An 18271-nucleotide genomic window follows, 5' to 3' on the forward strand; every position below is an offset into this window, starting at 1 on the left:
ATCTGTCTGCTGTTATTACTGGCTCCTCCTTGTTCACTCAGCACATTGAAAAAAAAATTCACCTACATCTCGGAGCCTCAGTTTCCTTGTCTGTAAAGCAAACAATGATCTCTCTCTAGGATCCCATCCAACTCTGAAATCTCTGATCTTAGGAAGCATTTTGTGGTTCAGAATTAAAACACAGGACCTTCCCCACTAATCTCCAATTAATTGACTTCCCCTTCTTCCCTTCTCCCTCCAGCTATGAGAAATATGGTTTTCCTTAGATAATCTGTACCTGCTGCTTTGATTCAGCAACTTGAAGTGCACATCAGACCCAAATGGGAGCAAATCCATGTTCTTAGAGGCTGTTGTTTTTATACTCTCCCACCACTTCATCATCTCCACCCTCAGGTTAAATCTGTTGAGATAGATCCTCGAGTTTGGGGGGCATAATTGTTCAGTCATTTTTCAGCTGTATTTGACTCTTATTCACCCACTTTGAAGTTTTCTTGGAATAGATACCGGAGTGGGTTGGCCATTTCCTTCTCTGGTTCATTTTACAGATGAGGAAACTGAGGCAGACAGATTAAGTGACTTGCTCAGGATCCTATAACAAGTATCTGAGACTGAATTTGAATACAGGAAGGTGAGTCTTTCAGATTCCAAGCCCAGCATTCTGAAACCTGACTATATTCTTGTCCATATTTGTGTCTTTCTTGATGGTATCATTATTTGGGTACTATTTTCTACATCCTTATTATCATCAGTGAATTTCAAGGAAAATAATGATGTTCAAAATTTTATGCATTTTCAATATAGACTCTAATTAACCAAAATCCCCCATTAATTACATATTAAAAATAGACTATATATTTTCACATTATTCCAAATAAATGGTATATTTATAAAGAATTCTATATAAAGGCTTGTTAATTTGTGCTGAGCATTTCAGAGCATTTTCAACTCAGTAGAAACATTCACTTGTGCATTTTGACAGTATGATGGTGCAGTCTTATCTTATTATTTTCATTTGCAAGTTTCCTGAATTTGTTTTTTAATGTGTATTTTCATGAATAAAATTACAATTGGGGAATTTGGAGTTCAATTCAATCTTATTATGATAAAGCATATATGTTTAAAAATGTTTATTATTTGATTATAAAAGGTTAGCTCACATTTTCCCCCAATTACAATTTATTTAAAATATTTCTACACTCTTAAATTAGATCTAAATGTCCAAATTGTGTAAATTTAAAATTTTAACATTTTAGTAAAAAAACAAAAAGCAATTGCATTTTGCAATTAGTCAATTTTAAATATACTACATTATATGTATTGCAATTTGTAGAGTTGCAATTAGTGAGGTTACATTTTGTGAAAATTTACTGTAATGTCAATTATCTGATAATGTGAGTTTGGCTTAAATCTTTTGTATATTCTTTACATTTTGATTTTTCTGTGTCCTTTAAGAGTCCTTTATTTTCCTATTCTGTTTCACTTGTATACCTGGGCATATTTGGATTTTTTGCTTACTAATACAAATCCCCTATAAAGATTTTTTTTGGTAATTTTTCTCTTTTCCTCCCAGATCTTGTCCTCACATTTCCTTTCCTTTCCTCTCATCTCCTCCCTTTCACATCTCTTTCATCTTTTCTTCTTTTCTGCTTTTGGTGGGGGGGAACCCTGCCCAATCCCTAATGCAATTCCTTCTTCAATCTGAATTCCACGAGGGCCTACTACCTCCTCTCACACTTTCTGCACATTGTCTTGGGCTAGCTTCTCATTGTTTCCTGTCTAATTTTTTTTAGCTAGATTTTAAATTCCTTGCCCACGGGCGCATTTCCTTCTTCTGCATCACCCCACAATACCCATCATGACGCTGGGCACACCAGAGACTATAATTGTTGATTTACAATTAGAGATAATTATAAGTTTAAAACTGGAAGGAACCTTAGCCATCAGATGAGGGACAAAGAACTTAAAGGATGGGTCTAAGTCACATGAGCAAAGCCCAGACTAAAATCCAGGACATTTGAGTCAACATCCCATGATTTCCCATCATGCCATCACGACACCTTCACCATAATTCAATTGAGTTAAAATTCAACAAACATGTGCTAAGTCTCTAGTTCTTGGTAAAGATTTAACAAATGTTTGTTGAATTAGGGAAGAAGCTGAGGGAGACACAAAAAAAGATGCTGTCTCTGCCCTTATCAAGTTTATAGTCTGGGAGGCAGATATAACACAAATAAAAACAATTTCACAAAACAATAGTACGTGGTAAATGCATGAAAAAGGTATCACATGAGGCTGGAGAGAGATTAAGACATTATTGACTAGAACTTTACAGAGCTTACTAGGGACATCTGGGTTGCATCCCTAGTGCTAAGAAATGAGCAGAAGTCATAAAGTAGTGACTTACTGCAAAGAGTCAAAAATAGAGTAAGAAAACTGGGATTTTTTTCCCTTCTGGGGTCTAACTTGTATGTCCAGGAGCAAGTCACTTAGCCATACTCAACTTCTACATCTGTGAAATGGGGTAATAGTCCTTTTCTTATTTTGCCGTCAAATTATAGGAATAAAATGAAATAAACTCTGTGAAAGTGTCTAGAGTTCCTAGGAAGAAAAATATTATTTAGATTCAAGATATTGTTATCATATTCATTCCTAAAATTTTTATTAAAATATTTGGGGGGATAGCATAAACATTCTCTGTGTTTTAAAAGTTGTGGTTTACTTTTAGTCCCATTTTGAAAGCCCAGGAAACAAGATTCCAATTTCAAGGCAAACCTAGAATCACATAGAAGTCAGAAGATCTCAATGGAGGCTGGGAATTTCAGGCTCTATTCAGTGCATAGGAAGGGGAGGAAATAGTAAAAAGGAGGGAAAGAAACTTGGGAGATTTTTCTCTTTTTTAATCCCAGACTCTTTACTATGGAAAGCCATTTCCAGGGTTACTGGACCCAGATGGCACTGGAAGGGAAAGTGAGGTCCTCCCTCCCTGAAATCCAATTCACTTGCATCACCTCCCTGATGTGAAGGTCCTTGAGAATGAGGGACAAAGAACTATAACTCTTCACTAGGGCACTGAATCTTCAGCTCTCCTGTTCCACAGTCACTCGGATATTCCAGGGGACTGCTCACAAGATTCTCTCCACCTGAGAGATGGGAGAGGAAATCTTACCTTCACCGCTCTGCAGACCCAGTCCTTCCTGCGACCACGGTCACCAAGGACAGGCCGGCACCTGGGCTTTCCTGTCTCAGCAGAAATCTGGGAGAGGGATGTCTCCTTCCTGCCCGAGGGATCCCTTCGGACGCTTGGGCTGCCCACTGGAGCCGGCGGACAGTCAGCACATTCTTAGCCCGGACCCTTTCCAGGACGGTCTCAGCCTGGGCAAGCACGGTGGCAGGCCCACGGCTTCTCCTGCTCGGGGCAATGTCAAATCGGTCTCAGCTTGGACAGGACCACGGCTGTCTCCGACTTCCTCCTGCCCTTGCCAAAAACCGAGATCCTTTTGTTCACCTTTGGGGTTGGCAAGCCAGGCGTCCCCCCACCCTGACTGTTATTGTCCTCTAGACAATGGGAAAATGAGCTGGGACACTGGAAGGCAGCTAAGTAAGAAAACATATAGAGAAGAGTGCCCTGAGAAATAAGCAGAAGGTCAGCCCCACTCTAGGACGCCCGATATCAGCCGGCCCAGCTCAAGTTTGGCTGGGGCTTTTAGCAGATAGCCACAGGTTTGGGGCTTGTCTTTAACTAACTAACTGATTAATTATTTTGAAAAGGAAGATATTCTCTTCTCTGTATTGGACAAACTGAATCCTCCCATTCGATAAATAGACATATCCATTAAACATCTATTCTGTATGTAAAAGGCTATGAGGGATGTGGAAGATAAACAAAAACAGGTTCTCGAGGAGCTTACTGTCTAGGAGAGGACATACAATAAGGATATAAATAACCACAATACAAATCAAATTTTGCTTAAGTGCAGGAGAGAAGCATAAATGTAATGCTTTATATCTTCAGTAGAAATATGTGGGGCAGCTAGTTGGTGCTGTGGATGGAGCATCAGCCCTGAAGTCTGGAGGACCTGAGTTCAAATCTGATCTCAGACACTTCACACTTCCTGGTTGTATGACCCTGAGTAAGTCATTTAATTCCAATTGCCTCAGCAAATATATATATATACACATATATATATGACCCTGAGTAAGTCATTTAATTCCAATTGCCTCAGCAAATATATATATATATATGTATATATATACACACACACACACACACACATATATATATACATATATATATTTTCACACACACACACACACACACACATATATATATATATATAGAGAGAGAGAGAGAGAGACAGAGAGAGAGAGAGAGAGAGAGAGAGAGAGAGAAAGAAAGAAAGAGAGAGAGAGAGAGAGAGGTTTTGGTTAAGGAGAACTAAGAAAGACTTCCAGGAAAAAGTGAATTATGAAGTTAATCATGGGTTAATACATTCATAATTAATGCATAATTATGGCAGCTCTACTTAGATAAGGGTCACTGTTGACTTTCAATAAAAAATAAAGGCATTTGCATTTTATACCAAGATGACTCAACAAATTTGTATTTTCAGGGACTCATTGCTCTAACATGTTTTTATTTGAATCCATTAGCAGGTATTAGGAATAGAAGCATAATCACAAATTTGCTCAATTTTTTATTAGCTAGGTTTCTCTAAAGAAGAATACACGACCTTTGCATGTATTTTGAAAATTAAAAAAAAGAAGAATATACACCCCTAATCCATATTTATTTATGTAATTCTGCTTACAGCACAGATACATCATCACTTTTTTCTGTTCCAAATGGAGTCGTGGACAATGTCGTGACATTCCGCCGCTCTCCGGGATTTTGATTTGCAAACAAGGAAGTCGGCCGCACATTTCTTGGCATGCCGGTGTGTTTTGGTCATGGCCCAATCACTTGTTTGTCCCTTTTTATTGGAGGAAGCTGACCTTTACAAGGCTCTTTAATTAATCTGGAATGAATGAAGCTGCGAGGTCAGAGCTTGGAAACTTCTGCCCGGGGAGAAGACGGAACATGTGTTGCTAACCCTGGATGACGCTTCCCGAGAATCTCTGCCTTTCTTTATATTTCTAATTTTGAACAATTAGCTCCCCTGTGCCATCTTGGCTACTACAGGCTGGCTGGCAGCTTGTGGGAGGCAGACGAGGCTGTTAATTAGCAGTGACTGGGAATGCAAGCTATGGGGACTGGGCTTTCTGGTTGCAACATCAGGGGCTCTTAGTTTTCTTCTGGCCATTTTGGGGGCGGTTTCTCCTCAGCCAGTCAAATTCATTCACCCGGAATGTGAAGATTTTAAGTCTTCTCTTTTGTTGTTTAGCTCTTAACAGATAACAAAGACATATTTACTCCTTTTTCTATGACTGAGAAGCCCATCGGAGAGGGGATGATTGTTTGGTTTAAGCATCATTTCATTTTCTTCTCCAGTGGTTTACAGTTGAAAGCAGGATCCTGATATGTTTACAAACACTGGTCTTGGAGTTCTTTGATGGGAGAAAGGGATTTATAACAGTCAAGTGAGTTCTTTCAACCTTATCATGTGAAATAAAATATGAAATAATAGGAAGGAGACAATATCGTGGATCACTCATCTGCTAGGCAATCTTCAGAAAATGGATGAGTTGGCTCTGGTGTTTGGGGGCTGCTTAAAGCTTCTGGGATTTCATTTCAGCAAGAAGCAAAAAGTGAATTTTGATTTTTCTATCTTCCCTTTCAACACTGGTGATGTCAGAGTAATAGTTAGCATTTATAAGGCATTTTGAAGCTCCATATAAGTTCTTTTGATCTTCATAACAGTCCTTTGACATAGGTACAATTATTATTCCCTTTTTACAGTTGAGGAAACTGAGGCAGACAGAAGTGTTCTCATTGCCTTCTAAAATGATTTAGAAGGTTCTCATTACCTTCTAAAATCCAAGCAACAAATATTTATTAGGTGCCTATTATATATCGGGCACTTAAAATGAAACAGTTCCTCCTCTCAAAAACCTTCTATTCTATTAAAACTCCAAAATATGATGAGAATGAAAAAGTCCCAACCATTCCAAAATTCATCTGTGAGCTGATTACTTCTAAATGATTTCTGATTTGTCTGCAATGTTTAAATTTCCTTTTGAGAATCTCCCTGTAGGAGAACATTCAGATTTAGATCTAATATCCCAAAGAAACATAACTTTATTCAATTGAATTGAAGCTTTTATTATGTATCTATCATGTGTTAGACATTGTACTAAGCATGCTAATCGTTGCGTTCCTCAACAAGTTCACTGGAACAGGTAAATGCAAAATATTTATACGATAAATACCAAGTCGTTTCAGGGCACAGGAGAACACTATCGACCCAGGGGGGATCAGAAAGGACCTAGTATAGGAGGTAATGCTTGAGTCGAGCCTTGAAGGAAGCCAGGAATAACAAAGCCATGGAGGCCGTTCATGGTTTAAAGTTGAGAAAACAGAATCTATGAATAAAAACAGAACTATTTAATTTTATTTAATAAAAGTTCATTTCCCAAAGCCAAGATTACTCATTTGCTGGCAAAAAGTGGATCAGGAAACCAGGGTCTACTCAGCTTCCATATCCTTGGCAAGTCATATCCACTTTGCGCAGGAAGTCCCTGGTGAATGACAGATCCCCAAACCCCTGTGACAGATCTAATTGCCATTTCGGGGATCACAGGAAACAAAGATGCCTTAAAATAGGCCACGAGGGGACGAACTGCTTCCCAGAATCCTAGAACGCGAAGCCTGGATACCTGGTGAAACACCTTGGTCGATGCTTCCCCTACTCCTGGAAACTGCTGGATTTGGGGGGTCACCTGGGAGTCTGCGAGGGATAAACAGGTGGTGGAGTCGGAAAGGGCAGCCGCTTGGACCTCATCCAATTGTAGCAGCCAAGTCCGGTTGGGCTGGTCTCCTATTGTCTAGGCTCACTCTCTGAGGACTCAGCTAGAAATTAAGCTATCAAAGTCCTTCCCACTTCTGGAAGTGGGGGAAAACATCATTTCTTTGGCTTTCATGACTAAAATGGTTTTGGGGGACAAATCCCATGCTTACAAAGAGAGAAAGTGAATCCTTACTCTTAGAACCTCTTGGAGGTAATTGTCCCGTGTCCCCCAATTTAGAACACCTCATTAGTGACTGACCAAAAAGGAGCCTTCTTTTATACAGATATAGAGTTAAGTTATTGACCAAAATGGCAGCTCCTTTGGTTCTTCAGATGGGTACCCATCTGTCTTTTGGGACCTGGAGACTTCTGATAGGGGCGTTCTCCATCTGATATTTCCTGACAAAAGAGTCCTTCCATCCCTTGCCCAAGGGGCAAATGTGTTTGTAGCAAGGTAAAAGCAAAGGGTTATTTCACATAGAAGCAATGCTTAAAATGAATAAATGAAATATATTTGTACCATCCTTTGGTACATTATGGGCTAGCCTAGGAATCTAAGAACCATGACAAAATTTTAAAAATGTTTGTGTATTTTGAATTTCAATAATCCACTGACACACTGAATTTTGAAACAGAATCTATTTGTAGGAGAATCCTTGCCCAGGATCTTACAGGCTACGAGCTGTAAGATCACGTTTATCTGCCTTATAGCTCCCCTCCGCCTGAACCAGCTTCTGGCTAACACATGTTTACTTGGTTTGGATAAAAGGAACGATAGACTAGGCAAAAGTTGATGGCTGTGAGCCAGGATGCCCAGACAAGGAGGAGGATGCGGACATCAGAAACATGGAGGGGGATGGAGGAGGGGAGTGAAAAATGGTCATCAAAGAATGAGGTCATAGTGTGAATTGAAAAGGGAGAAAAGGAAAAGTCATCTCGCCTAAGAGGTCAGCAGAAACTCGGGACTCACTGAGTTCAGATGGGCCAACGTGCAGGGATGGGATAGGAAGCTAAGAAGAGGATCATGAAATGGGAGTTAAGAAAAGCAAAAAAAAAAAAAAAAGGAAAAGTGAAGATGAGAGCTAAAAGCTGCTAACAAAAAGAACTTGCCCATAAACAGTCCAATTCGATCGATGACCAGAAGCAGCCTAGCACAGTGATGAGAGAGCTGTCTCAGGAAGACCCGGGTTCAAGACCTGCCACATCCATGTCCTTTCTGGGTCACACTAGGAAAGTCCCACAATCATTGATGCTTTAGACAACTATTAACCACAGAGTAAGGGCTGGTCTGTGGGGTGAAGGGAGATCTTTAGAAGATGATTGCTTCCTATATCAATCAAATCAAATTTAAAAAGGAAAAGGTTTTTATGAAATAATATACTAGGAGCAGCTAGGTGGTGCAGTGGATAGAGCATCAAAAATCAGGAGGATCTGAGTTTAAATGTGACCTCAGACACTTAACATTTCTTGGCTGTGTGACCCTGGGCAAGTCACTTAACCCCAATTTACTCAATAAAAAAAAAAAATAAAAGAACAGGAAAACAAAAGAAATAACTTCTCCCATGAGACACTTAGATTTTATTGGGGAGGAAGGGAAGAGGGTATACATAGATAAATGCATACAAAAGAGTATTTTTTTGGTGGAAGTAGGATTATATTAACATTTGTAGATCTAGGAGAGATGGTTGTATTTGATCCAGGAGTTCCAAGAAGCATAGATGAAGGAGGAGAGCATAGTAGTCTGGGCAAAAGTAAAGATATGTGACATGAAAGGTAGTTACAAGAAGGTTGGCCAGTCTTGCCAATATACAGAATATGTGCGAAGAAACAATGTTCTCGACTTGGAACCCTAAGTTGGAAAGAGGCTGGGAAGGGCTTTAAATGTCAAACAGAAGAGTTTAGGCCACAGGGAGCCCTTGAGGAGCACAGTGGATAGTTCAGAACTGCATTTTAGGAATATGGCAACGGTGTGGAAAATGGAGTGGAGAAGGGGAGAGACTGGATATTAATTCTCATTCTTAAGTGTTAGACCTGTGAGGATTCGGTTTTTATGTGTTAGTATATGAGATGAAACTTTGAATATACATTGATTATATTAATGTGAGACTCTTTTTAAAAAATTTTCCTTTCAGAATATACAAATTCTCCTCCTTTTATTTAGCCTTAATCATTGAGACCGTTAAAGACCTTAACTTAAAAAGGCCAAAGACGCCCATTGCCTCCAGGGCTATCTCCTGTTGTCCTGATCTATATCCGGCCATTGGACTCAGAGGCTCCAGAGGGGAAAGTGAGGCAGGTGGCCTTCCTCACTTAAATCCAATTCACTTGCATGACATGGAATCAGCTCCCTGATGCCCTGGTCCTCTTCCAGGATGGACAAACAACAACAATAACCTTCTCCCCATCCATTATACAAATAAAGATTAAATTGTTATACACACATACTTCTCTTGCTAGAACATGGGATACCCATAAAATGAATGTTGTTCTCATGTTCAAAAACAGGCCTTATGATGGAGCCTTATTTCATCTCTATAAAAATGCTTTCAAGGAGTTAGCAAAGTTCTTGCAGAGATTTCAAGCCCATTTGACCTTGTTTCAATCCAATTCTGCATATATTTATAATCCTACTCAACACAGTTTATAGGATCATAGATTTAGGAGTGGAAGGAATAGAAATTATCCAGCACAAACCTTTCACTTTGTTTGTAGTTCCCTCATCTATAAAATGGAGGTTGGATTAGGTGACCTTTATGAACCTTTAAGAAAACTTGTAAAATTTTGATTAAAAAAATTAACAAGTGTTCATTTCTGCCTCCCTCTCATCTCCTTCTGCCCATCAGAAAAAGAAACAAGCAAACCCTTGTTAAAATACTCAGAGTGAGTTATTCCCACATTGGCCAGTCCAAAAGCACATTTTTCATTGAATGAATTCATTCGATTCATTCATTTCTTCTGTATCAGGAAGTGAGTGCCATGCTTTTTCTTTGGTCCTTTGGAATTATGATGGCATTGAATTAATCGGAAATCTTAAGTCTTCCAAAGTAGTTTTTTAAAAGTTTATAATGTCATTATCTTTATGAAAAATTTCCCCTTGGTTATGATCAATTCATACCTTCATTTTTTTTCTGAGGCAATTGGGGTTAAGTGATTTATACACAGCTAGGACACGTTAAGTATCTGAGACCACATTTCAACTCAGGTCCCCTCCTGATTTCAGGTCTGGTGCTCTATCCACTGCACCACCTAGCTACACCTTCATTTCTTCTTAAAACAGATTAGGAAATTGTGTTCAAGGGATGCATATCTCTAGTAATGACTTGCCCAGGGACATAGTTAAGTAAACAACAGTGATAAGATTTTTTGATTCCTAATGCAGTATTGTTTTCCCCCCCTACTGTACTAGGGATTCTTAATCTTGGATCCATTAATTTTTCTTTCTTTTTTTTTTTTTAAACATCTTGATAACTATCTTAATATAATTAGCTGCCTATGTTTTCCTACATATTTTATTTTATAAAAGCATGATACCGAGAAAGGCACCATTGGCTCACACTCTCAAATGGGTCCTGTTTCACACAAAACATGCTTATACCATATATCTTCTTATTCCTAAAGGTTTTGTTTAGTCGTGTAACCCATGGTCCCTCCCTCCTACAGAGGTTCAGGACTCCCAAGGACCTGGATTCATCCTTTCTGGGAGGAGCTCAGGGCAAATATCAACTATAGGTCTAAATTTATTTCACTCCCCCTAGAAAATGGTTAAGACACCAAAACCCTCAAAGGTACATATGAGGAAATAAAGGACCGTTACACATCCCAGATAGTCCATCATCCTCATTATGCTCCTCTCGGAAGGCAAAGACATGGAGTAGGACTGATGAAGTGATACTTCACATTCACTCCAGATGTGCATAGTCTGGCTCACTCATGAGGTTCAGATTTGCTGGCCAGCTTGGATCATGGCTCTGGCTTTCTTTAGCCCTTCCTTCTAACAGAGCCTCTTCCTGATGGCGGTGCTCTTTCCCAAGAAGCAGACTTTCATGGAACGCTATACAATGCAGTGGATAGAGCATTAGACCTGGAATCAAGAAGACCTTAGAAATCCAGTCTTAGATGTGTTATTCTAAGTCACTGGATCTCTATCTGCCTCAGTTTCCAGACCTGTAAAATGGAGATAATAATAACACTCACCTCTCAAGGTTGTTGGGGAACAAAATGAGATAACAATAGCTATTTTTCATATAACAGTCTAAGATTTGCGAAGCATATTATTATTATCTCACTGAGTAGCCAGTAATTTGAGTAAGGAAGGACCGCCAAATGAATAATATTAACTGGCCAGACTCAGCTCAGTAGCCTTCGCATCCTGTTAAATCCCCAGGCACGTCCAAATCTCAAGACACCTTGCCAAATGAGAAAGGCTGAATATCATCTAGCGGTCAATTCCTCCAGTGTTTTCTCCCAGCATGAATCAGCAGCAGTCCAAGTCCCTCATTTCCTCCCCCAAAGTTTGGTCTTATTTGACCGAGATAGGGGACCTATAAAAACCCATTGTGCTTTATTAGTTTCGGTGTGCCCAATTCCACTTGGGGTCCCCAAGAGAACTGCTTCTATCCTCCTTTACTGGTTCCCTTAAAGGTTCCTCCGTAAGAGCTGAGAAAAATTTCAATTCTACTCTTCCAGGGCACTAGCACTCATGGGAATCATTCAAGAGTTCATGTGTTAGAGAGAGTTCTCACTCTGATAACTGTCTTGTAGATATGACCCATAACCTTTGGGAACGTGTATTGACCAGCTCCTAAGCTGAGCAAGTTTGGAAACATCCTTCTCTAGAGTGTTCGTCTCTGGCCTGTGCTCAGGAAGGAAAACTGAAAAGCAGAAGGGAAAAAAAGCACTCTATTGGGTCTACTTAGGCAAGTGATTGTCTGCTGCCATATACTCACGGGCACTATGGTATGGGGAGATAGGGAGAAATCCCTCCTCCTCCTCTCCCTGCTAGTAGACCTAGGGAAAGAGCGGATTCACTGGGAATACAATCCCCCAAGAGAAGCAGAGCCATTTCCATAGCTGGGCTTAGGAAATACATGGAATAGGGAGATGACATTAATCTGCAACCCAACTCTTCCTGGGGCACCAGGACTCATAGGGATTGATCAAGAGTTTCTCTGTAAGTGCAATAATTTTTTTTTGCTATTTATCAATGTGCACACAGCTCCAAGAAAGATCATCAGAGCCACCCCCATTATCACCAATGAGACCAGCTAGCACTGACTGATTGTGCTTTAAGCTTTGCAAAGTGCCTTACATAGGTGATCTCATTTGGTCCTCCCAGCAAGCCTGGAAGCAGAGCTGGGAGCAGAAATGAGCTTCAGCTCAGGTTTGTACTTCAGCAGATCCTCAGTCTCTTACAGAACCTGCGTATTTCTGCTGATAAACTCGATGCTATCTCTGCCCAACTTTGCTCTCTGCCCTGGTGGAGGGCACCAAATGTGACCCTTTGGAGGATTTTCATCTGTGCAGCGATTGGCCCTGAGCTTTTAGACTGAGTAACTATAGCTACTTGTTAAAAACAAAAAATCAGATATTTATATTTGTATAGGTTTTAGCTTTTAACTCCACCTGAAGAATACAAGAAGATCAAAGGTTTTCCACTATTATGGTTAAATTAAAAAAAAAAAACTGGCTTGCCATTTCATTATGACATGAAGAACTTGAGAAGAGACCATGAGTTTCTTTGTTTTATGTTCTTTATTCAAACCAGAGATTTTTGTTCCTTGGAGAAGGATTAGGTGGCGAGAGCACTGTCAAATCTGAGTTCAAATCTGGTGTCCACATTTAATAGCTGTGTGAATGTGGGCAAGTCACTTAATCCTGTTTGCCTCAGTTTCCTTAACTGTAAAATGAGCCGGAGAAGGAACAACTCCAGTATCTTTGACAAGAAAACCCCAAATGGAGTCAGAAAGAATCAGACACAAATAAAAAGAACTAAAAAACACAAGATCTACCCTTTCTAGGTAGAGATTGCATTGCACACAAGCTTCAGTTGCTCTAGGTCTCACTTTATTCCTCTGCAAAATGAGGGATTTGGACTAAATAATCCCTAAGTTTGTTTTCAGTCTAAAAACTATGATCCTATGAATTAGCAATATATTAATTAGGCAGTAATATATTAACCAGGCACTCTGTTTTACAAGCATCATGGGGACTGTCAGCACCCAATAAATAAAAACAACAATAATAATATTGACTTATGAAGAGAACATTATGCGGGGCAATCCGAACCTCTTCTAATTCAGGAAGGGATTCATAGAACTATCTCCGTTTTTGGAAAAATCCCAAGATCGTGTGATAACATTAATATCGCACTGGGATCTCGCTGCGTAGAGGCCAGATGCCTCCTTCTTCCATCTATTGATTCGTTATTTTGAAAGACTGGTGAAGTGCCCTGATTAATCGATTGCATGGGTAGGTTTTACAACTGTACTATAAAGTGGGAACAGTTGGAAAACATATAGGAACATTTTTATTTTTAAATGTGAGCCTTCCAGCGGAGGCCAAACAGCTGGCCCCTATTTTGTGTTTGTTTTTTCAAATAGATCTTTGGTGTCCCAAAGTAGAGCCAGCTGGACGCGGTCACTGCGCGTTGGGATTCTGCGCCCCAGCGTTTGGGTCCCCGCGACTTGTTTAGCACGTGCGAGCTTTTAGGTGGACACCCCATTCAGAGGAAAAGGACCATTGATATCTGGGTGTGGGAGCATCCTTCCATAAGTCTCTGGAAATCGTGGACCAGATGCTCGGTGCGTGACCTCAGCCCCATAATCCTGCCTTCTTTCTCTTATCCAATCCTTTCTCTTATCTCAGCTCTCCGCAAAGTCTCCTCCATCGCAGACTCCTCCACCGATCGTCCTTCAAACCTCCCTCTGTCCCCGTCCCAACCAACCCAGTTACAGTCCATGACCATGTCTCCCTTTCCACTGAAGCTATTTTCTGTAACTTCCCTCATTCCCTCAAATTACCATCTTTTTCTTCTTACGAAAGAAAGACAGGCCATACCACTCCCTAAGATCAATTCCTTTTCTTTAACCTTCATTCTATTCTTCCTTCCTCCTCTTGGGCCCTCCACCCCCTGCAGCTTTAAATCTCTTCTTTCCAGTAGCTATTTCCTGTCTCCTTACAAACATGCTCAAGTATTCTCAGTTCTAGAGAAAACACACACACACACACACACACACACACACACACACACACACACACACACACACACTTTTCCTTTATCCCTCTGTTAACTATTTCCTATTTCTTAAGCATGCAACTTGTTTTTATGTATTTATTTGTGTATTGTTTTCCCCATTCGATTGCAAGATCCTTGGAAGTAGGAACTGCCTTTTGCTTCTTTTATACTCCTAGCATTTATCACAGTATCCTCCACATAGTAGGTTCTCGATAAATTTTTACTAATTGATTCAGGGACTATTCTCTCTCTTTTTATTTTATTATATTTTTTGCTGAGGCAATTGGGGAGAAGTGATTTACCCAGGGTCACACAGCTAGAAAGTATTAAGTGTCTGAGATCAGATTTGAATTCAGGTCCTCCTGACTTCAGGGCTGGTATTCTATGCTATCTCTCTCTTTAAAAAAAAATCTTCTTTTAAAATATATATATATATATATATATATTTTTTTTTTTGGGACAGCCATGTTGCACAGTGGATACAGCAATCAGCCCTAGAGTCAGGAGAAAGTGACTTCAAATCTGACCTCAGACACTTACTGACTGTGTGACCCAGAGCAAATCACTTCACCCTGATTGCTTCTTTTAAAAAATATATACTTTTTAAATGTTAACATTCTTTTTCAAATTTCAAGTTTCAAATTCTCTCCTTCCTCCAAGCCTGATCCCTATCCATTAAGAAGGATAGTAGGGCTTTTTTTCTTTTTCATTTTCCCCCTTTTTGATCTGATTTTTCTTGTGCAGCATGATAACTGTGGAAATATGTATAGAAGAATTGCACATGTTTAGCATATATTGGATTACTTGCTGTCTAGGGGAGGGGTGGGGAGGAAGGAAGGGAGAAAAATTTGGAACACAAGATTTTGCAAGGGTGAATGTCGAAAACTATCTTCGCATGTATTTGGAAAATAAAAAGTCATTATTAATTTAAAAACAGAAGGAAAGTAGTCTGATACTCATAATAATTAAAGTCATGCAAAACATATTTCCATATTTATTGCTAAGCGTCTTGAAGTTATCTATACTTGGTACTTTCATTTCCTCTCTATCCAAGCTCTCTTTTGTGCCTTGAAATCAGTCTTCTGGCCCACCATTCCCTCAAGATCCCTCTGTTTGAAGTCATCAAGAACCATGTAAGCATCAGGACCAGGGACTTCCTTTTTTCAGTCCTCATCCTTGATCACTCTTTGCTTTAGAGACACTACACACCCTTAGTTTTCCTGTCTCAAGAGTCACTTTTTTGTTTTTCTTTATACTACCCTTTATTGTGAGTGTTCTTCAGAGGAGGTCCATAGTTCTCTCCCTACACTCTCCTTTGTTAATCTCCTTCAGTTCTAAGACTAAAAAAAACTATAGACGCCCCTCAAATCTTTCTCTCCATTTCTGCTTTATTTTCTGCATTTTTAGGGGACACGTACCTTTCTCTTTAGAATGTGAACTCCCTGACAGGAGGGGTTATATCATTCTGTGTAGTTTATAATAACATTTGGCCAATTTTATTTTTAAGGAATTATCTTCCTTGTCCAAGCTGTTGACTCTCTCTTACGTACCTCTCATTTCTTTTCCCATTTTTTCTTCTCCCTCTCTTATTTGTCTTTTACAGTCTTTTATGAGCATTTCCAAGAAGCCTCTTTAGGCTTGAGACCAGTCCATCTCACTCTATGAGATTTTCTCTGCAGACATTTTGTCCTCTTCTGAGTTGGTGTTTTGGTCTTCCCTGTCACCAAAGTGCTTTCTATGGTCAAGATTCTTCTCTATTTCTTGCTTATTTTCCTTTCCTTTCTTTTAAAAATTTCTTTCTTATGGTCAAGTTCTGCTCCTGGGGTAAAAGGGGAGCTGTCCCAAGCTTCCTATGCAGCTCTGAGCCTTGGCTTTGGGCCCTTGTGTTTGCAGGGGGTCGCTCTATCTGTTTTTTCCAGGAAAGAGCCTGGAAATTTCCCTCCTGAGCTGGGACTGGAGGCTGCCCCCTGCTGTGCTCCTCTGCTGAGCCGGGACCGAGGGTCTCAGCTGCTGATCTGCTGTAAGTCCCTCTCGCCGGCTTTCCCACAGTCTGTCTGAGCTGGGCTGAACCCATTTTTCACCCCAGTGAGACTGACCTTTCTTGGAGTTTTTCAGTCTTCTTGAGCTGGAGAGGAGTTTCATTCCATCAGACTCTGTTCAGAGGCTCGGTTTCATGTGGTTTCCAAGGGAAACGGGGAGAGCTCAAATAACTATCTGAATTTACTCTGCCATCTTGGCTCCACCCCCAGAACTGTAGCTTATGATGATAATAATAATAATAGCTAAAATGTATATTGTGTTTACTTTGTGCCAAACACCATGCTAAGTACTTTATAATTACTATTTTATCTGATCATCACAACACCCCTGGGAAGTAAGTGCTATTATTATCCCCATTTTACAGACGAGAAAACTGAGGCAAATAAAGGTTAAGTTGTTTCTCCAGGGTCACACAGCTAATACTTATCTTGAGTCACATTTGAACTCAGGTTTTTTTGTCTTAAAGATCAATGCTCTATTCCCTGTACCACCTCGCTGAGCTATGAAGTTATTCATGAGAATCATGAGGTGATATATGTAAAATGCAAACCTTAAACCTCATATAAATGCTAGCCGGTAGTAGTAGTCATCGTTATTGTTGTAATAGTAGAAATTTATTTTATTTTTTTAATTTATGGAATAAAAAGCTTTTTCATAACAGTAAAATAAGATTGCACATGAAATGCAAATTCATTCTGTACAATCTGCTATTTCTTTTAACTATATGACAAGATTATCATGTAAATGTCTTTTGTCCCTTCCCCCCCCTCTACTCTAGAGATGGTTCCCATTAGACACAAATGCCATTTACACATATATGTGAAATTAGTATTAGTGAGAGTAGTAGCAGTAATAATAGCAGCAGTGGTAATTATTACTACTCCGCTGCGGGCATTCAGCATCTTATACCTCCCTTTCTCCAGGCCATAGTTCTCTCCTTCAGGCACCGTATATTCCTGACAGCTCAGATCATTTTCTCCCCTCCTTCAACACCCACAGGCAGACCCTGAGCTCTCACGCCTCCAACCTTTGCTCAAGATGCTCCTTGTTCTTGGGAAGTCCCTATTGGTCACCTCCACCTGCCCACGCGGATTCCTCCAAAGCCCCTCTACAAGGCCTTCTGCAGGCAGAACTCTTCCATCGCTTGGCTGAGCACAAAATGCTCTCATCCGTTTGTGGTGTCATCTTCATTATGGTTATTTGTATATTTCCCTAATAGATTGTAAACTCCATGGGGCAAAGACCTTGTCTTATCCTCACAAACTATGATAAGGACTTATGTCTCTGTCTCTCCTCTCTGTCTCTGTCTCTCTGTCTCTCTACCTCTGTGTGTCTCTCTCTCTCTGTCTCTCTGTTTGTCTCTGTCTCTCTCTGTCTCTCTGTCTGTCTCTGTATCTGTCTCTCTGCCTCTGTGTCTCTGTCTATTTCTCCTCTCTGTCTCTGTCTCTCTGTCTGCCTCTGTATCTGTCTCTCTGTCTATCTCTCCTCTCTGTCTCTGTCTCTGTCTCTCTGTCTGTCTCTGTCTCTCTCTGTCTCTCTGTTTGTCTCTGTCTCTCTCTGTCTCTCTGTCTGTCTCTGTATCTGTCTCTCTGCCTCTGTATCTCTGTCTCTGTCTCTTGGTCTCTCTGTGTTTCTGTCTCTGTGTCTCTGTCTCTGTATCTTTGTCTCTCCCTGTCTCTGTCTGTCTCTCCTCTCTGTCTCTATGTCCCTCTTTCCGGATTACAGCCTGGCACACCACCTTTTTAGCTGGTCACTTTGTTATTTGAGCTCATTTCTCCGATTTTTCTAGGAGAAAAGGGGAAGAGTATTTACCTTTCTCCTTTGACATCTCACACAGTATTCTGTATACAGTAAGCACTTAATGTCTCTTCTGTTGTTTTCTTCTGAATTATATTATCTTATATTGCAGCATATTGATCCTATATACTCTCTGAGGTCATATACAAGGGCAAATCGGGAGTGTACTTTTTGTCCGCTGTCCAGTTATTAAAACTTGGGGGACCATGTGAGTGATCACAAGGACCCGGGAACACTTATGGACACATATGAATGT

General features: G+C 40.1%; 1 protein-coding gene across 1 annotated transcript in view; it reads right to left on the minus strand.

The window, feature by feature from the left end:
• Positions 1-3288, minus strand: part of LNX1 (ligand of numb-protein X 1) — a 208647-nt gene extending 205359 nt beyond the window's left edge. The window contains exon 1 of the mRNA XM_051964277.1: positions 3167-3288. The gene's annotated coding sequence lies outside the window, so the exon portion shown is untranslated. The remainder of the gene's footprint in view (positions 1-3166) is intronic.
• Positions 3289-18271: the final 14983 nt, after the last annotated feature.

This window comes from Antechinus flavipes, chromosome 6 (genome assembly GCF_016432865.1).
Source record: "Antechinus flavipes isolate AdamAnt ecotype Samford, QLD, Australia chromosome 6, AdamAnt_v2, whole genome shotgun sequence".
NCBI lineage: Eukaryota > Metazoa > Chordata > Mammalia > Dasyuromorphia > Dasyuridae > Antechinus > Antechinus flavipes.